The following is a 21,096-nucleotide window of genomic DNA, read 5'->3' as shown; positions in this document are numbered from 1 at the left end:
CAGAGAGCAGAAAGACATTGTGATTGACAATCCCACCTGAATCACATGGGATATAGAATGGGCATTGTCCAGTTGAAAGAGGGGTGCTGGATAGAAAAATTAAAATAGATGTCCATTATATCCTGCCATGACTTTTATAAAAACTGTGTAATATTTGCTACCTTGTCTGCTACTGACATTCTCGTTCTAAACAACGTGCCATTAGAATGAGTCACCCATTATTGAAGCAACTTGAGTGAGGCTTGGGTGGGACTCTTCCTTATAACTATGGAAGAACCCCCAGAATAGCTCAAGTGGGGCTCTTCCTTATAACTGTGTAGAGCACCCAGAACATCAGGGTTTCTCTTCTGCATAGCAGTGTCACTCATCTGTAAAATCTCTTCCTTCCATTTCTTCAGAATTCCTGTTTTTAGGGCATATGAATGTGGGGAGTAGATTTTACCCATCATCTCTCATACTCATCGTCCTATAAAGGTTTCTAAATGACCCTTCATAAGAGTTAAAAAATTTTTTTAATTGAAACTTGGTAGTCAAAAGTTCAGAGATGTTTGATTGGCTTAAGGCTACATCTTTCCATTTTTCTTCTTGTCTTTCTGGAGAGATTCTATAGCTCTTCAATTTTCCAACAAATATGAATGCTCATATGAGTCAACCAATAAAAAAAGGCAGACTGGTTGGCTACAAGAACACTGGAATGTGAGTCAGAGATTCTGGATTTCCATCCTATGTCTGTCTATTAGGAGCGGAACTTTAGTCATTTTTTATAAGATCTGTGAGTCTGTGATTACTCATTTGTCAAAGTAAGGGCATAATTTATTTCATCAGCACCTCATATATCCCATGCATGTTGTAGAGGTGGAGTACAGTTAGGAAAAGAAAACAAAATGGAAGAGGCCTCTGCTTTCATAGAAATTTTTTTCTAGGGTGAGGGAGACTAGCAATGAATAGTTAGACAAGTAAGCAAGCAAATAAGGGAATTTAAGCAGAGCTAAGTGCTGTGAAGAAAACGCAATGGAGCAATGAGAGAGCACATGATTGGTGAGGGCGTGGTGAGGACTACTTATGCAGGGTAACGAAAGAAGGTCTCTTTAAAGGGACATAAATAGAACCTTATACCTCAGTGATGAGAGTAAGTTAGTCTCATGAATATTTAGGAAGAGTGCATTCCAGGCAGAGGAAAAGAAAGGGAAAAAGTGCTGAATTGGGAGTAAGCTAGGCCTATTTGAAGACTATTAAGCAGGTCCATCTGTCTTGTCCATAATGAGGAAAGAGAAGAGAGAGATCTGAGTTCAGGAGTAGTGACGGGGGCCACCATGGGATGAAAGGACCCCCTGGATGGTTTTAGGAATGGGGAGGATATAATCCAATTTTTGTTTTTAAAATTTCTTTTGAGATGGCTTGTCGGCAGGAAAAAAAATGGAAGTGATGAGTCCAGTTAATGGCTTATGGTAATAATTGAGGCAAAATGTGTTGGTGGCTTGAAACAGGCTATTTGAAATGAAGGTAGTGGCGAGTTTTATTTAGGCAACATCATAGACAGGACCTACAGACGGACTGAATATGAGGAGTGAGGAGAGAGATGACTGATTTCCAGAGTCTACCCAAGTATGTGATAGTTAAATAATATGACTAGGGTATGAATAATTAAATATTGGCCTTCTAGATATAAAGTGCTGTGGTCCTATGATGACTTTGAACTTATGGTGAGCCCTGGGCAAGTGAAGGCAGGACCACCCATGCTCTGCTTCCCCCAGGACACTCGGGAAACTGTGAAGTGCAACAGATACTCAGGAGCCCAGAGCTCTTCCACACCCTGAGTCCAGTAGCATAGTAGAAGTTTTTTGACACACTACAACAGATGTGCAAATGTCAGATATTCTTTTTGACTTACTGCCAGATATTTTTATCCCCTTCGATGATTTCTTTTCCCAAATTTTGTAGGCAGACATGAGTTTGGCCGTTGCTATAGAAATGGAAAAATTATAAGACATGCTGAACTACTCAATAACTAGATCTAGCTTTGAAATGTATTTTTTTCTACCTTCTTTCCTCCTAATTAATTACAGCTTTGAACATTTGGGTAGCAGATAAATTGACAGGAGGTTTTGCCCCCCTCTGGCTGAAATGATCATAATATAGTGAGTAGTTCTTCAAATTGGGTGACCCCAGACTGTGATAAATAGAACTTTGTGAAACAGTAGAAGTGTTTCAAATGACAGTGTTTGAGGCTGTGACAGTGGCATGATGCCAGTGGAGATAGCTAATAACAAGGGTTTCTGTTGGACAGAAAACATATGAAAGTAGCTTTAAAAAGTCATTAGAATTCAGTGTTCAGGGTAATCTTAAGCAATGTTGATTTGCCTGATGTTGTTTGCAATTAAGTCTTTGTGCTTAATTCAGGTGTGGGTGATAAAAGGGGAAAGGGTCTTCGGAATTATGAAAAATATTTAGGGGTGTGTATCATTGTGTACCTCCCCTTTTCCATCTCTCTGTCAACGTGGAAGTCCCAGAAGGGAACACGTGAAAGCAGTCATTGTGAGAGGATTAGCAAAGAGAGAGATGGACCCACCACTCAGTTTCTCCCTTTCAGAATTTATTGTGCAAGGACAAATCAGAGTCAAGGTTTTCAGGGGGTACAAAAAAACGCCTTGTCGGTGAGGTGGACTCTCCAGCTGGGTCCAAAAAAAGAGATAGCAACAGTAATACCAAATTAAGGCATTGGCACTGGTGCAGGGCGTCATCACAGCCCACTCACGCTGGGTGTTTCTTGTGTCTCTACGTGTGTCAGTCTAAGGAGTATAAATTGGGAGTATATATTGTGGTTTTGGTCCCATGTCCTTGCTTGCTCCTGGAGTAAGACCCATTGTCATGAGTTTATTGACATTTTCAATTACCATTTCAGATATTTCTTTATGTCCTTTGCCCTGTTTTCTATCATTTTTTAAACCATTGGTGTAATAGAAGTTATATCTTTCCTGTTTTTGTACATGCCATGTAGCTTTATAGTGGCTTTTTCATGTAGATATTTTTAGCTTGTACAAAGTCATAGCATTCAGTCTTTTTCTTTCATGATTGCAAGCTTTGGTGTCATATTTAGGAAGTCTGCTCCTGACCCAAGATTCTAAAAATGTTCACCTCATTTCTGTCTAGGCCAGTTTTTTCATTTTTACGAAAACACTTTATTATTTTTGCTGTCTTATCATTCCAAGATTGATTGTAATACAAGGTGAGAGATACAAATTCAAGTTTATGTATTTTTTTAAATGCTTAACCTTATGAGACCAGGGACTCTATCCATCCCCTCCCATCTTGATACAGTATATAGTGCACAGTGGGCTCTGAATAATTATTGAACAAATGAATGAATAAGCTACATCTAGAACCTCATGGCTCCCTATGGTATATGTGAGTCACAAACTCAAAGGTTAATAATAATCTGATAACTGCCTATTAAATTAGAGAACTGAGTTACAAGAGCTCTATAGTACTCAGTAAGAAAAGAGGAATCTTTTAAATCTAGGCTCTAGAAAGTTTTTGGACATTATAAAGACAATTTTAAAGACACAGTACACTGACGTATTTTAACCACGTGAGAGATGGCATGGTGAAAGCTTTTGACTGAAACACATTCAGGTTTGAATTCTAATCTTTGAAGTCCTTGTTTTTTAATCTGGATTTTGTTACTAATCTAAACTCAGTTTTTCCATCTTTTTTTTTCTGCTTTGTCCTCACACGTCCTTTCCTCTGAGCACACATGGAGAGAGCGAGCGAGCTCTGGTGTCTTTTCTTCTAAGGATACTAATCCCGTTGTATCAGGGCCCCACCAACATGACCTCATTTAACCTTAACTATTTCCTTACTTCAGATGCAGCCACTGCGGGTTAGGGCTTCATATACGAATTGGGGAGGGCACCTATATTCAGTCCATAACATTTCAACCTGGTCCCCCCCAAATTCATGCCCTTCTCACATGCAGAATACATTCATTCCATCCCAACAGCTCCAAACATTTTCATTCATTTCAGCATCAATTCTAAAGTAAAGTTCAAAGTATCATCTCAATATCAAATAAATCAGGTATGGGTGAGACTCAAGGTATGATTCCATCCCGAGGTAAAATTCCAATCCAGGTGTGAACCTGTGAAACCAGACAAGTTACGTGTTTCCAGAATTCAATGGTGGGATATTGTCCTTCCAAAGGGGAGAAATTGGGAAAAAGAAATAAAACCTAGCAAGGCAGATTACCATCAGATTGTAAGGCTCTCAAGAATAATCTTCTTTGATTTGATGCTCCGTGCTTCAGACCCCTCCATCTTTAATGTGGGACTAAAACTGCGTACTTTCCAGGGACAGTGTAGGAATTGCAGTGTTAGCGTACACAGAGCATCTAGCATGGTGCCTGTGAGAACAGATGTTGTATTAATTCTAGTTGTCCTTTTCAGCCCTCCTCTAAGCATCCTTCTAGAGTTCTCAGAATTTGAGAGATCTGTCAGTACATGTTAGCATGACAGTCTTTAAAGCGTGTGTTCCTTATGTAAACTTTGACATGTGAGTCATTTCCTAGTATGAGTGTGTGCTGTTCTCTAATCTGTCATTGTGGACTGAGTGTAAAGATTCAGATTGAACACTTTTGTGTGTGTGTGTTCAGTGTAGAGTATTTTAAATTAATAAAAAAGAGGCAGGTTGAATGAAATGCAGAGTGCAAAGTTTCAGGTGATTTGCAGTTAAATAGTTTGTTGTCCAAACAATCACACAGTTAGTGTAGTTATGACAAATCCTGTACCAAGTCACACTGCTACGGACACGTATGTCTGATGCTCCAATTAAATAAATGCCCGTTTTCATCCAATAGAACATCCAGCAGTGTTTAAATCGGGCTTTTGAATTGCCCTTTCAGTGAGTCATTTGTATGTTCACGTGCTCACATAAAATAAACTAGATGCTCATACGCTGTTCAGTCGCAGGGAAAATGCCAACTGAATTGCTGAATGATCCGAAGTATAACAAAAAATCTAAAGAAACTAATCATGTGTCTAGTGGACAGCTGTGACGCAGTCACTGTTGAGAGCTTGTGCCAAAGGAATAAATCATGCGCTAAAGGTATTTCTCCTGTTCCACTCCCTGGACAGAAGGACCTGTTTATATTATCCTATAAAAGCATACTGTGACTGGGAACAAACAATATTCTTACATACGTTCCCAAAAAGGCTCAGCATGGTTCTTTTTTCATAAAATAGAATTCTCTCTAGCAAACTAATGAAATACGATGAAGAGAAAAGAATATCATCAGGAGTACAAATTATGCTAACTGAATTTCTGTCACTCTGATTGCTGTAGATGGCAAACGTTAAACTTGCCAAAGGAAACTTGACAAGATTAAATGCTACCAGAAATAACTTAGGCAAACCAAGCTGGGTTTCTGCACATCTTACAAAAGCATCCACTCCCAAGCAAAATGTTGAGCCAGTCTGGTTTCCATATTCTGGAACATTTTTCTCCCTTTTCAACAATGTGTCCTTTTCTTACAAATGCTTAGAACCCTCTTCTGTCAGCCACTTTGCCTAAGAGTGCTAATCTGTTCTATTGCTTTAAAATGAACTTTTCCACCGAGAGCTGCATGACTTCGCCTTACTTATTTTAAAAATGAAAACATCTTTTTCAATAAAGACTACATTCTCAATGACTAGAATGCTGATAATGAAAAAAAATTCATAAACATTTTTCATTATTCTTTATTCTCTTTGGAATAAAAATAATAGTTGACAATTCTAAAAATGTATTAATTTGATTAGAAACATATTTATTCACTAGTAATGAGCGTTATTTTGTTTTTCTGACAACCCTAAGCGAGTTTATATCACGTGTTAAATAATAAATACGTGGGAAAAAAACAGATTGACAAATGTCATGTATTTATTTTTTAAGATTGGACATTAATTCAGGGTTGTCAGAAAAACAAAATAATGTATAATTTTCTTTACATTCAAAGTATCTGTTTCATCAGGGTTGACTTTTAGGTCTCAAGTTTAAGTTTTTTCAACTGAATTATATGCAGGTAATCATTGTACATAACTGAGAAAACACTTAAATAATATGGGAAAATAGTATTCATAGGATGAGATCATATTCTATAGTATCTTGGCAGTAGCTTAGGACTAACGTTCAGGTACAGACTTTCTGAAAAGTGAATTTCACCTTCTATTTTTATATCTGTATCTCCTGCCATATGTAACACAGTGTGTTGCACATAATAGGACAGCCATCTGTTGAATGAATGAATGAATGAATGAGAGAATGAGCACAATAGACTTAAGCTCCTTTAACAGTCCTTGGTCCAAACTAACCATTAGAGCCCATTCTGTTGCTCTGTCCTCTATCATTTGATGAGTACTCATTTGCCAGTGTAGACAAGCAAGGTCAAGTGCCAGTAGGTAATTTCATATCCTTTCATTCACAAAAGTGATAAAGAAACTCTGTTTCTTTAAAAATTACTGTATTATAGTTTTACCTAGAAGGACTGTATAAAACATTTTTTACACGTTCATTCTGCTCTTTCACACCTAAAACAAACCTGGAAAATATGTAACATCCTTTGCTACAATATGGTGGGAATTGAACTATAATTAAGTGAATTCTCTTTCCCATTTGGAGTATGTCAGTAAAATGAGCAGAGAAGAACTGCTAATAATTGAGATTAAAAATGTGCTTGTCTAGGTGACTATGTGGTTTGGGCAGACATTGCCAGAAAAATTACTTTTGAGGCAAGGATTTTTCAACAGATAGATTAAAGTCCCTTTAAACTGAATTATTGCTTCCTTTGTGGTTTTCTTGACTGTGGACTAAGAATAATGAGCTGTCCTTGGGTCCCCAAGTATAGTAGCAGAAGTGCTTGGTAGAGGGCTGGCACTGATGCTCCTGGTCCTGTCACAAGGTTGGTGAGATTTCCTAGCACTCAAATATAGACGGTGCCTTGGGGTCTCTATTATCTGAGTAACGCGGGAGTCCGGCAGCCCCAAGCGAGACTGTCTTTGTCGGTCTCTCTGGTCTCAGCTGTCTTCCCCTCTCTTCTCTCTACCTGCTGTGAGGAGCATGGCATGTCTTGCATCTTCGGTTTTGAAGGGAAGCAGCAACTTCCAGGCTGAGGTGAGCTCTCCTGCAGGTCAGTAGATTCTCCAGAGCCCCGTAGCATCCTGCATCCCTGCTGCCACTGCAGCTATTTAGGATCTGTTATGTGACTGTTCACTCTGCCCAAATGGGTACCTTTCCTCATCTTTGACATACCCACTGAGATGCCAACTGAATACGTTGAAAAATGGGTTGTACACTTTCAAATGGCAGTTTTCCTCTCAAATACGTCATTTACAAACAAAGGAACAAATAAAATGTCATCAGGTATTTAGCCGCCTCTCCACACCTCCTCAACAGGCTGGTCCAAGCCTTGATACTTCACATGTATAGGGAAGCCTGGTGGTCTGAACCCTAGTGCCCACCAGGCCTCCCAGACCTGCCTCTGTGGAAGTTTCTTTCATTCTGTCTCCCCCAGGCAGGTAACCTATTTGGGACAGGCAGGAAACACAGATGGACTTCTCAGTGTTAAGAGTGGGGAGTTAAATATAGGAGCTGAAGGTAGTGTCCAGGTGTGATATTGTTGCTAATAAGAAATACATGTTTGGTCTTTGCCCCAGGCTCCGGCACAGAGCTCTTAAAACCTTTGTAATTTCCTGAGTGATAGGGATGAGAGGAGCATCTTTTGTTATTCATAATAAGCCCCTTTCACCCAGACCTGAGTTTGTTAATGAGATGACTGGTGACAAGATGCTGCTGAGAGCTTCAGGATGACGGCTGGTTCCCAGAGGAACCAACCACGTGGTTAGAGGGTTTGGACTTTCAGCCGCACCCTCCAACCACTGGGAAGGGGACAGGGGCAGAGGATTGAATTAATCACCAATGGTCAGTGATTTATTCAATCAAGCCTACATAATGGAACCTTCACAAAAACCCCAAATGAAGGGGTCTGGAAAGCTTCTGGGTCGCCGAATGCATCCATGGGCCAGTAGGGTAGCACACCCAACTCCAAGGGGACAGAAGTCTTGCTCTGGGGATCTTTCTGGACCTCTTGATCTAGCTGTTCCTTTAGATCCTTTATAATACCCTTTATAATAAACTGGTAGGAGTTAGAACAGTATCCAACCTGAGGAGGAGGTCATGGCAGACCATGATTTGTAGGCAAAGCAGACAGAAGTGTGGGTAACTTGGGGACTTACTACTTGTGATTGGCATCTGAAGGTGGAGGGGTAGTCTTGTGGGACTGAGCCTTCAACCTGTGGGATCTTCACTAAGTCCAGGTAGTTAGTGTAAGAATTAAACTATAGGGCACCCAGTTGGTGTGTCCAGAGAGTTAGAGAATTGATTGGTGTGGAAAACCCACACACTTGGCGTTATAAGTGTTGTGAGTAGAGAAATAGTTGTCCCACCAGGCCATCTGAATTAATGTACATTTTTAAAGCATAGTCATTAAGAACACAGACCCTAGCTAGACTACTTAACCTCTATGAGCCTCTGTTTCCACAACAGCAAAATAGAAATACTAGTACCACCAGGCTCATTGAGTTATGAGGAGGGTTACGTGATTTAATATTTACAGATAATTTAGAAATTTCCTGGCCCGTAGTAAGAAGTAATGCTTAATTAAATGAATGAATAAAGTAGAAGGAAGCTATTTTTTCCTGTCCTACTTTGTCCTCTGTTTTCTCTGTTTTTTTTTTTTTTTGCCTCATGGATAATTAATTTTCCTTCTTTTTAAAAAATATTTATTTATGTATTTGGCTGCACCAGGTCTTAGTTGTGGCACACGGGATCCTCGTTGTGGCACGCAGGATCTTTTAGTTGTGGGATCTAGTTCCCTGACCAGGGATCGAGCCCGAGCCCACTGCATTGGGAGCTCAGAGTCTTAACCACTGGACCACCAGGGAAGTCCCGATAATTCATTTTCTATTCCTATTTACATTTTTTATCATTAGCCCTTGATATTCAGCTAATATCTTTACATAATACTTCCCTTTGATTACCATGAAGGGCTAAATAATAACAAAAAAAGGAAACCAAAAAACAAAACATAATTTGCTATTGAAATATTCCTACTTAAGGGTACAACAGAAAATGTTTATTCTCCGAGTTGAGAACACCACTGTTTATATATTATTTCTTCATGATTTTTATTTTTCATTATAAACACAAAGAGGACTTTCATACTATGAGAAAAGAATTAGCATGCGTTTCTTCTCTACTCTTGAAAAAAGCTCGTTAATATGACACTTCTCTAAAAACAACCATGTATTCCATCTGCATCAGTGATTCTCAACCAGGGCAATTCTGCACATCTTCCTTCCCGCAAAAGGGATGTTTGGTAGTGTCTGGAGACAGTTTTTGGTTTGCATAATTAGGGAAAATATGCAACTGGTATCTAGTGGGTAGAGGCTAAGGATGCTGCTAAACATCTTAAAATTCACAGGACAATTCCCCATGACAAAGAATTATCCATCCTAAAACGTCAGTAGTACCAAGGTTGAGAAACTCTGATTTATATAAATCCATCATCGATAAAATTCCTATGCTCTCTCTTCCTGGGACCAGGACACCCCTTTCTTCCCACCACTATATACTGTCTTCATCTCTTAAGACACTCAGCTTATAATAGAGAAGACAGAGAGCAAAAAGGGTAACTGAGACTTGGGATAATTTTGTGAAACTAATAATGCTCTGGGACACCATGGAAGCAGGCTGCCCTGTCTCAGGAATGATTCCAGAAGGAATCATTCATGAAGATTTTATAGATGACCTCTGACCACGTTAGTACATTCCCAGTGTCCTTTCTATTCATCTAACATCATCATACAACTCAATTGTCGCAATAAATAGTTACAAAATGATTACTGTTATAAATGATTAGTGTTATAAAAAGTGTTTTGATGTTTGTCTTTTGAAAGTATTTATCTTCTTGACATTTCAGACGGTACAGAGAGCATATCAAGTCAAGCCAGGCCTTCCAGCCACCCAAACATGTGTGTTCACGTGATTTGAACCAAGTGGGATCTCTGCTTACACGGCACACAGCAGATAAGAATCTACAACTCGAGGTATCAGCTTGCACCTAACAAAAGGAAGAAGGCAGAACTGTAGAACTAGATGAGAGTGTAACACTGACATCAAACTAGGCCATTAGCATTCTGAGAGTCAAAATTATAGGGAGTAAATACTCCCTATAAGTTCTGAATAGATTTATCCAGTTTTGATGGCTGTCTTTTAAAAGTATATTCTACATTGAACACTTGAATTATGTTCATGATAATTTTGATATATATATGCACACCACATTTTCTTTATCCATTCATCTGTTTATGGACATTTAGGTTGCTTGCATATCTTGGCTATTGTAAGTAGTGCTGCTATGAATATTAGGGTGCATATATCTTTTCGAAATAGTGTTTTCATTTTTTCCAGATATATACTCAGGAGTGGTATTGCTGGATCATATGGTAGTTCTATTTTTAGTTTTTTGAGGAACCTCCATACAGTTTTCCATGGTGGCTGCACCAATTTACATCCCCACTAACAGTTTGTAAGGGTTCCCTTTTCTCCACACCTCCCTAATATTTGTTATTTGTAGGCTTTTTGATGATAGCCATTCTGACAGGTGTGAGGTGATACCTCATTGTGGTTTTGATTTGCACTTCTCTAATAATCAGTGATGTTGAGCATCTTTTCATGTGCCTGTATGTCCTTTTTGGAAAAATGTCTGTTCAGGTCTGTTGCCCATTTTTTGCTTGGGTTGTTTTTTGATATTGAGTTGTATGAGCTGTTTATATACTTAGGATATTAATTAACCCCTTGTGGATCATATCATTTGCAAACATTTTCTCCCATTCTGTAGGCTGTCTTTGTACTTTGTCAAAGTTTTCCTTTGCTGTGCAAAAAGCTTTTAGGTTTAATTAGGTCCCATTTGTTTATCTTTGTTTTTATTTCTTTTGCTTAGGATACAGATCCAGAGAAATATTGCTACAATTTATGTGAAAGAGTGTTCTGCCTATGTTCTCTTCTAGGATTTTTATGGTTTCAGATCTTATATTTAGGTCTTTAATCCGTTTTGAGTCTATTTTTGTACATGGTGTGAGGAAATGTTCTATTCTCATTGATTTACATGTAGCTGTCCAGTTTTCCCAGCCCCACTTGTTGAAGAGACTGTCTTTTTTCCGTTGTATATTCTCATCTCCTTTGTCATGGATTAATTGACCATAGGTGCATGTGTTTATCTCTGAGCTCTCTATTATGTTCCATTGATCTATCTGTCTATTTTTGTCTCAGTACCATGCTGCTATGATTACTGTAGCTTTACAGTATAGTTTGAAGTTTGGGAGAGTGATACCTCCAGCTTTTTTTTTTCCTCAAAATTGCTTTGGCAGTTGGGGATCTTTTGCTGTTCCATGTGAATTTTAGGATTATTTGTTCTAGTTCGGTGAAAAATGTCATGGGCATTTTGATAGACATTGCATTAAATCTGTAGATTGCTTTGGGTAGTATAGCCATTTTAACAATATTAATTCTTCCAATTCAAGAGCATGGGATATCTCTCCATTTCTTTGTATCATCTTTAGTTTCCTTCATTAATGTTTTATAGTTTTCAGAGTATAGGTCTTTCACCTCCTTGGTTAAGTTTATTCCTAGGTATTTGATTCTTTTAGATGTGATTTTAAGTGGGATTTTAAAAAACGTTTTCTGATAGTCCATTATTAGTGTATAGAAACACAACATATTCCTATATATTAATCTTGTATCCTACAACTTTGCAGAATTTATTTATTAGTTCTCATAGTTTTGGGGTGGAGACTTTAGGCAAATAGTGACAATTTTACCTCTTCCCTTTGAATTTGGATACCTTTTATTTCTTTTTCTTTTCTGATTGCTTTGGCTGGGACTTCAAATACTATGTGAAACAGAAGTGGTGAGAGTGGACATCCTTGTCTTGATCATGAATTTAGAAGAAAGGCTCTCAGCTTTTCACTGTTGAGTATGATGTTGGCTGTGCATTTGTCATAAATGGCCTTTATTATGTTGAGATATGTTCCCTCTATACCCACTTTGATGAGAGTTTGTTTATCATGAATGGATGTTAAATTTTGTGAGGTGCTTTTTCTGCCTCTATTGAGATGATCATGTGGTTTTTATCCCTCCTTTTATTAATGTAGTGTATCACATTGATTGATTTGCGAATGTTGAACCGTCTTTATGTCCCTGGAATAATTCCAACTTGTTCATGGTGTATGATCCTTTTTATATATTGTTGGATTGAGGATTTCTGCACCTGTGTTTATCAGAGATATTGGTTTATAATTTTTTTTCCTTTTTTTTTTTTTTTTTGGTAGTGTCTTTGTCTGGTTTTTGTATCAGGGTAATGTGGCCTCGTGAATGAATTTGGGAGTATTCCACCCTCTTCAATTTTTCGGAATAGTTTGAGAAGGCTAAGTATTACTTTATATATATATATATATATATATATATATATATATATATATATATATATATATATATATATATATATATATATATATATAAATAAAATGTTTGGTAGAATTCCCATGTGAAGCTATCTGGTCCTGGACTTCTGTGTGCTAGAAGTTTTTTTTATTACAAATTCAATTTCGCTACTAGTGATTAGTCTGTTCAAATTGTCTGTTTCTTCTTGATTCAGTCTTGGCAGGTTGTATGTTTCTAGAAATTTGTCCACTTCATTTAGGATGTCCAATTTACTGGCATTTAACTGTCATATTTTTGTGATTTTTTTTGTAACTCTGTGGTATTGATTGTTGTTTCTCCTTTTTAATTTCTTATTTTATTTATTTGGGTCCCCTCTCTTTTCTTCTTGGTGAGCCTGGCTAAAGGTTTATCAATTTTCTTTATCTTTTCAAAAAACCAGTTCTTGGTTTCATTGACCTTTTCTGTTTTTTTGACTTTATTTATTTCTTCTTTAATCTTTATTATTTTCTTTCTTTTGCTGACTGTGGGCTTTGTTTGTTGTTCTTTTTCTAATTCTTTTAGGTGGTAGGTTAGGTTGTTTATTTGAGATTTTTCTTGTTCCTAGAGGAAGGCCTGTATCACTATAAACTTTCCTCTTCTTAGACATACTTTTGCTACATCCCATAGATTTTGAATTTTCGTGTTTCCATTTATATTTGTCTTGAGGAATTTTCTGATTTCCTCTTTGATTTTGTAATTGACCCATTGGTTTTTTAGCAGTATTGAATATGTTGTTTAGTCTCCACATGTTTTTATTCCTGTTTTTCTTTCCGAGATTGATTTCTAGTTTTATACCATTGCGGTCGGAATAAATGCTTGATAATTTCTATCCTCTTAAGTCTTTTGAGGCTCATTGTGTGGCCTAGTATGTGATCTGTCCTGGAGAATGTTCCATTTACACTTGAAAAGAATGTGTGTTCTTTTGTTTTTTCATATAATGTCCTATAGATATCTATTAAATTCAACTGATCTATTGTGTCATTTAAAACCACTGTTGCCATATTGATTTTCTGTCTGGATCTGTCCATTGATGTCAATGGCATGTTAAAGTCCTCTACTATTATTGTATTTTTGTCAATTTCTCCCTTTATTTCTTTTAGTATTTGCTTTATATATTTTGGTATTGGGTGCATATATGTTAACAAGTGTAATATCCTCTTCTTGTATTGATCCCATTATCATTATATAATGGCCTTGTCTGTCTTTTGTTATATAACCTTTGTTTTAAAGTCTATTTTGTCTGATGAGCATTGCTGCCTCTGCTTTGGTGTTGCTTCTGTTTGTGTGAAAGATCTTTTTCCTTACTCTTCCTTTCAGTTTGAGTGTGTTTAGCCCTGAAGTAAGTCTCTTGCAGGCAGCATATTGAAAGGTCTTGTCTTTTTTATCCAATCAGCCACCCTATGTCTTTCAATCGGAGCATTTAGTACATTGATATTTAAAGTAATTATTGATAAGCATGTATTTATTGCCATTTTATAACTTGTTTTCTGGTTATTTTTGTAGTTCTTCTCTGTTGATTGTCTTTTTCTTTTCTTCCCTTATGGTTTGATGATTTTCTTTAGTAGTATCCTTGGGTTCCTTTCTTTTTGGTTTTTGTGTATCTATTGTAGGTTTTTGATTTGTGGTTATCATGGGGTTTATGTATGTTGACCCATAATTATGTCTACTTGTTTTAAACTGGTAGTCATTGAAGTTCATACACATTCTAAAAGATCTACATTTTTTTTACTCCTCTCCCCACCATTTTGTGGTTTTGATATCATATTTTATACCTTCAAGTTTATCACTTTATTGTTTATTGTATTTATAGTTGCTTTTATACTTTTTTGTCTTTTAATCTACACACTGGCTTATTTAAGTGATCTTCAGTCCTTACTACATGTTTACCTTTCCTAATGGGATTTTCCCTTTCCTGTTGATTCTTATTTTTTCCATTTGGAGAAGACACTTCAACATTTATTTTAGGGTAGGTTTAGTAGTGATGAATTCTTTTAGTTTTTGCTTTTCTGGGAAGTTCTTTATCTCTCCTTCTATTCTACATGATAATTTTGCTGGGTATAGTATCCAAGATGGCAAGTTTTTCCCTTTCAGCACTTTGAATATATCATTCCACTCCCTTCTGGTCTGCAGAGTTTCTGCAGAGAAACCAGCTGACAACCTTATGAGAATTCCCTTGTGACTCTTTGTTTTTCTCTTGCTGCCTTTAGAATTCTCTATTTATATTTAACTTTTGCCATTTTAATTATGATATGTCTTGGTGTGGGTCTGTTTGGGACCCTCTGTGCTTCCTCTGCCTGGATATCTATTGCCTTCTTCAGGTTAGTGAAGTCTTCAGTCATAATTTCTTCAAGTATATTTTTTATCCCAGATTCTCTCTTCTCCTTCAGGAACCTCTATAATGCAAACGTTGGAATATTTAATGTTATCTCAGAGATAGCTTAGATTGATTTAATTTTTTTAAGTAATTAATTAATTTTATTTTTATTTTTGGCTGCATTGGGTCTTCGTTGCTGCATGTAGTCTTTCTGTAGTTGCGGCGAGCGGGGGCTACTATTTGTTGCGGTGCACGGGCTTCTCATTGTGGTGGCTTCTCCTGTTGCAGAGCATGGGCTCTAGGCACATGGGCTTCAGTAGTTGTGGCACGTGGGCTCAGTAGTTGTGGCTCACAGGCTCTAGAGACCAGGCTCAGTAGTTGTGGCACACAGGCTTAGTTGCTCCATGGAATATGGAATCTTCCCAGACCAGGGCTTGAACCCGTGTAGCCTGCATTGGCAGGTGATTCTTAACCACTGTGCCACCAGGAAAGCCCTGCTTTAATTTTTTTTTTTAACATCTTTATTGGAATATAATTGCTTTACAATGTTGTGTTAGTTTCTGCTGTATAAGAAAGTGAATCTGTTATACATATACATAAATCCCCATATCCTCTCCCTCTTCCTGCTTTAATTTTTTAAAATTTGTTTTTTTTCTACTGTTCTCATTGGCTGATTTCCATTTTTCTCTCTTCCAGATCGCTTATGCATTCTTCTGTGTCACTTAGTCTGCTATTCATTCCCTCTAGTGTGTTTTTTATTTCAGCTATTGAATTATTTATTTTTGTTTTTTTAAAATATTTTCTAGTTCCTTGTTAAAATGTTTGGTGTTTGGATCAATTCTTTTTCCTAATTCAGTTAACATTTTTATTACCAGTGTTTTGAATTCTTTGGTAAATTGTTTATTTCTGTTTTACTGATTTTTTCAGGAGTTTTCTCTTGCTCTTTCATTTGATAGTAGTTCCTCTGCCTTCTAATTTTACTTAACTTTCTCTGCTTCTATGAATTCAGGCGAAACAGTTACTTATTGCCGTCTTGAAGAGGTATTCTTATGTGGGCGTGTCCCTGTGAAGACTGTCTTTGCCCACTGCTTTTGGTGGGAAGGCTAGATTTGACGTGGATGCCAGTTACGTCTCTTCTCTGGGTTTGCTTTAGTTCTCATCTTGGTAGGAGGTGGAGCTGGAGATGGAGGGGCTAGAGCCAGCACCAGGCGTGAGGCTGGGCTTCCTCTCTGCTCAGTGGCTGTCATTGCCCTATTAGGGGTGGAGTCTGATCCCAGGTTCTGGAGGCAGAAGACCTGAGGGTTGGGTTTGAGCTGTCTCTGTTCCCTTTAAGTGTGTGTTCTTCCCTCTCCCCAGACCAGGATCTCTGCTTCAGAGGAGGGGAAGGGCCTGTGTGCATACAGAGGTCCAGTGCACTCTGCTCAGCTCTGACACAGCCCACGTTCAAGTCTTTTCCCTGGTCATGGGAGCCCAGATCCAGTGCCACACTGTGGCATTCTCTGAGTGGGACCAGAGCACTTGCTCGGCTTGAGCTGAAGTGCTTGGCAAGGCTGTCACAGGAAACCTGGCAGCTACTAGGGCAGACCTCTCTCTGCCCTGCCTCAGGTGCAAACCAGCATGGGTGCCCTCCTCACGAGCAGAGTCCGGCTTCTCCAGCCTTTCTGTCTGTCCCAGTGGTCCTCTAGTCAGTCAAGGAGGCTTGTCTTCTCCGTGTAGGACCCTGGGGCCAGGGTGCCCAGTCTGTGTTTTGACCCACTCACTCCCCAGAGCCGGTTTCTGCTGATGCAATCTCCCTTTACTTCCACATCCACTCCCAGGGGCAGCGGTCCTGACCCTATTACTTTTCTTCCCTTCCTACCCAGTTATGAGTGGGTCTTCCTTCCAGCTTTGGTTGTACAGGTCTGCCAGCTTCCGGTTAGTTTTCAGTGAGAACTGTTCCCCACGTAGATGGATTTTTGATGTGTTTGTGGGGGGAGGTGAGCTCCACATCCTCTTACTCCCCCATCTTGATCTCCGCCCTCAAGAAACTATTTCATAGGCAATAAATGTGTCACATTTTATCTAGTTTCATAAATGTTTCATTATTATATGTTTGTATAATTACTTGTTTTTGTGGTTTATCATTCATGTAATCCATTTTATTACAGCAAGCTCAGATTTTTCAAAACGAAAACAAATCACTTGACAGAATACATATTGTCATATTGTTTATTCAAGACTATTCTGAGACAATTTCAGAAATGTGGGAGGGAAGTAGGATTGGGCAGAAGGTAGAAGGTTGGTCTTCAGTCTGACTCTAATCTACTTGGAAAGAAGAACATCCACCAGTGTAAAACTTAGTGCATCTGCACGAATGGAAATCAATTGAATTGATTTTTGAGGGACTTTTTCCTACGCTGCCATTTAAAAACTCAACACCGTGTAATGTTCTAGGATAAGGTCATTACAAAGATCAACAGAACAAAATATAAAGTTTTACTTAATGCATGAAGATTACACATTTACAAAAGCCTTTAATTGTACAAGTTTCAGTGAAATTTGAAGTTTTAATTTAATTACAAATCTATAATATGCACGTAGGCATTGTGCTTTCCAGTACTAAGAAATCCATTCTTCCACTGATGTGTGAAGGATTTAAATGGCCATCAACTCTGAACACTAATAGATTTTCTCTTTTTCCCTCTTGAATCTGCAGCAGGTATTGCTGTTGCCCAAAGGGTTCTGAGCAGTGTTTCCGAGCACATCTTAGAATTAAATATTAAACTTCTACTAAATTATAATGCTAAAGTGATAAAATGTCAGCAGTAATTATACCCACCAGATTATGACAATAGAACTTTCTTTATTCCATTAAAAATAAGAAACGTCAATAACAAAATTTGTATTCAGAAGTTTTTATTCTTTAAAAAGTATTTGCTTACAAGTGGTAGTATTCTTTTAAAAGTCAGCTAAAGTGTTTGTGCTTATAACAATTTCAGGCTTATTACTAAGTTACTGTTAGGCACCACTGTTTTATGGTTTTTAAATTAGGTTTGTAAACATATAATATAAACACAGGTGTGTGTCACATATGGGTATATGTGTATTCAGTCAATTAAAAAGACAAAAAGCATCACTTGACCATTACTGTGTAAAGTAGCAACATCAACTGAATATTGGGATGAATTCAAACAACCAGAAGACGGACTCTTGCATAAGGATATGCATCATCTAAATCTAGATAGGATTCTTTTTTTCCCCAAATCTCCTTAGTATGACAGCTTTAGTCTTGTTTCTATAGTTAACATGGGGGCATAGGAAACTCAAACCCTGGACCATCTGGCACAAAAGCCCATGTTTTGAAAATTGCATTCTTTTACCGACACATCAACTATTTTTTTGGCTGCACCACGTGGCATGCGGGATCTTAGTTCCCTGACCAAAGATCGAACCCGTGCCCCCTGCAGTGGAAGCTTGGAGTCTTACCCACTGGACTGCCAGGGGAGTCCCTCAGCTGCTTTTTTATGTACATTAAATTTGAGCAAAAGAGCCCTCACCTCTTTGTCCCAAAGATTGTTGCATGAAAGTAACCAAAATTTGAATAGTTAAATTTAAGCCTCGGCTTTCTCCAAGCATGGAGTCATTAGTACTGCTAATAAGTGTTTAACGTGGCAGACAGTCCCTTTTGTCAATTGTGAGCTGCTTCACCTAAACTGCTCATTCCCTCTGAGACCATCCTCATATCTGCGTGGTGTTTAGCTTTATCTCTCAGCCAGGGCTTCTGACTTTCGACCTTCAAGTCATTTGCATTGATTTTGCCTCTTCTGCCAGTTTGCATAGGACTTTGGCCCTGGCTTTTGTCTTGATCAGTTCAGTAATGCCAACACCACTGTGATGTGATGCTGTCCATTTCTTTGTTTATCTGGGAACATTTTTCTCTCATTGTCTCTAAAACTCATTATGAGGATTATGCTCTCCCAGGTTTTTGGCAGAGGTTCCATGATATCCATTGGATCATAGAACTTCCTTTCTGCAATTGATTCCCTGCAAGGTAGGCAAAAAAATATTTATTTTTTCTTACTGCCCTTTCCTAAAATTCCAGGTGAAATGCTTTGTTTATTTGTTTTTCTCCAACTTAGTTAGATTTATGAACTCCACTCAAGCTCAATATACAATTTTAACTTGGTCAGTCCTCATTTTCCAGAATTTTATCAATCATTTGTCTTAGATGATTTTATAGCTAATTTGTTGTCTCATTTAGACACCAACAAGTGCCTGGAAACACTTTACTAAAAGTAAAAACTTGTGATTGGTACTACTAGCATTCTTGGTAAATAAAAGTAGATACGCAGAATAATATAAAGTAGACAATGGAATACTATAGCAGTGATTTTGTTTCTGAGATCTCAAATATAAACTAAAATATTTTCCTAAAAAGTAGGTATCAACAACTTAATATAGGAAAAAAACTTAATTGAGGTTGTTTATCAGAATGTTGTAGGCAAGTGTTCTAGCCTGGTGTTAGGATGTTAGTGTCCTTATCCTTTGAGAATTTCTAAATACCTTGGTAGAAAGGTGTATATATATAAACCTTATGAGACTCCAACACATGTGTGTATATATATATGTATGTGTGTGTGTATATATACATGCATACATATACATATATATATTTATGATATTACTAGAAATGGAACATCTGAGGACATTTTATTTTAGAATGGAAAAATTCTTTATCTTGATTGGTGTGGTGGTTAATCACATGTATACACTTATCAAAATTCATCAAATTATGCATTTTGTAAGATCCATGCATTTTGCTAATGGAACTTTTACCTTAGAAAAAATATTTAAAAAAATTTTTAAAAATAAATAAAAAGAAAAAGAAAAAAAATTTTTTTAAAAAGAAAAAATATTGGTAAAACATGTATACTAATGTATATTTATAAATTTAGTTTTATTTACTTTATTTATTTATTTTTGGTCATGTTGGGTCTTCGTTGCTGCACACAGGCTTTCTCTAGTTGCGGTTGAGTGGGGGCTACTCTTCGTTGTGGTGCGCGGGCTTCTCATTGCAGTGGTTTCTCTTGTTGTGGAGCATGGGCTCTAGGCGCGCGGGCTGTAGAGCGCAGGCTCAGTAGTTGTGGCGCACGGGCTTAGTTGCTCCGCGGCATGTGGGATCTTCCCGGACCAGGGCTCAAACCCGTGTTCCCTGCATTGGCAGGCGATTCTTAACCACTGTGCTACCAGGGAAGTCCCACTATGTATATTAGACTTAAGTCTAAAAACTATCTCATGGTCTATAAGGGGTAACTGAGATAGCTATTTAGTCATCTTACTTTCTTTTTTCCTTACACTGATAAGCTATTTGAATGAGAATCTCCATCTTCATTTTCATTTCCCCTCCACACCTTCTCTTGCCCCTCTTGATATCTCACTAACATCCATATATGTTTATAACTGTCTCTGTGGTTGACAGCATAATAATGGCCCTCAAATATGTCAACATTTTAATCCCAGAACCTGTGTGAGTGTTACCTTACATGGCAAAAGGGACTTTGCAAATATTTGATTAGGTTAAGGATCTTGAGGTAGGTAGATTGTCCTGGGTTATCTGGGTGGGCCCAATCTTACCACAAAGGTCTTTAAAAGGGAAAGGGGGAGATAGGAGGGTCAGAGTGAGAGAGACGACCGTGACCACAGAGTCAGAGGTCAGAGTGATGCAGTTTCTGGCTTAAAGATGAAGGGGACTGTGCGTCAAGCAAGGCAGGCAGCCTGCCTCTAGATGCAGGAAAAGGCAAACAAATATGTTCTCCCCTGGGAGATTCTTCACTGCTTCCAGAAGGAACACAGCTCTGCGAATACCTTGATTTTAGCCCAGTGAGACCCATTTTATATTTCTGCTCTTTTGAATTATAAGGTAATTCTTTCGAGTTAAGTGACTGCATTTGGGGTAATTTGTTACAGCAGCAGCAATCCGAATCTAATACATTGCCCTAAGCTTTAAAAATCCCTTTGTCCTTAAAATTATGACAGTGAACTTTCCTAGATTTCACCTTCACCTCTTTGTACCGTCTGTCTCCTTGTAAAATTTTTCTCTAAGAGAAGGATTTCTTTTTTAAACCTCTAGAAATCTAACTGTGGATGATTTAATGTCACTTTAAACACAGCATTCCAAATCTTAATTTGTTATATTATTTCTCAAATTAGGACTTCTCCAGCTCTTCCTCTTT

This window comes from Balaenoptera musculus, chromosome 19 (genome assembly GCF_009873245.2).
Source record: "Balaenoptera musculus isolate JJ_BM4_2016_0621 chromosome 19, mBalMus1.pri.v3, whole genome shotgun sequence".
NCBI classification, from domain to species: domain Eukaryota; kingdom Metazoa; phylum Chordata; class Mammalia; order Artiodactyla; family Balaenopteridae; genus Balaenoptera; species Balaenoptera musculus.
The sequence above is the reverse complement of the archived record's forward strand: the minus strand, read 5'-3'. Positions refer to the sequence as shown.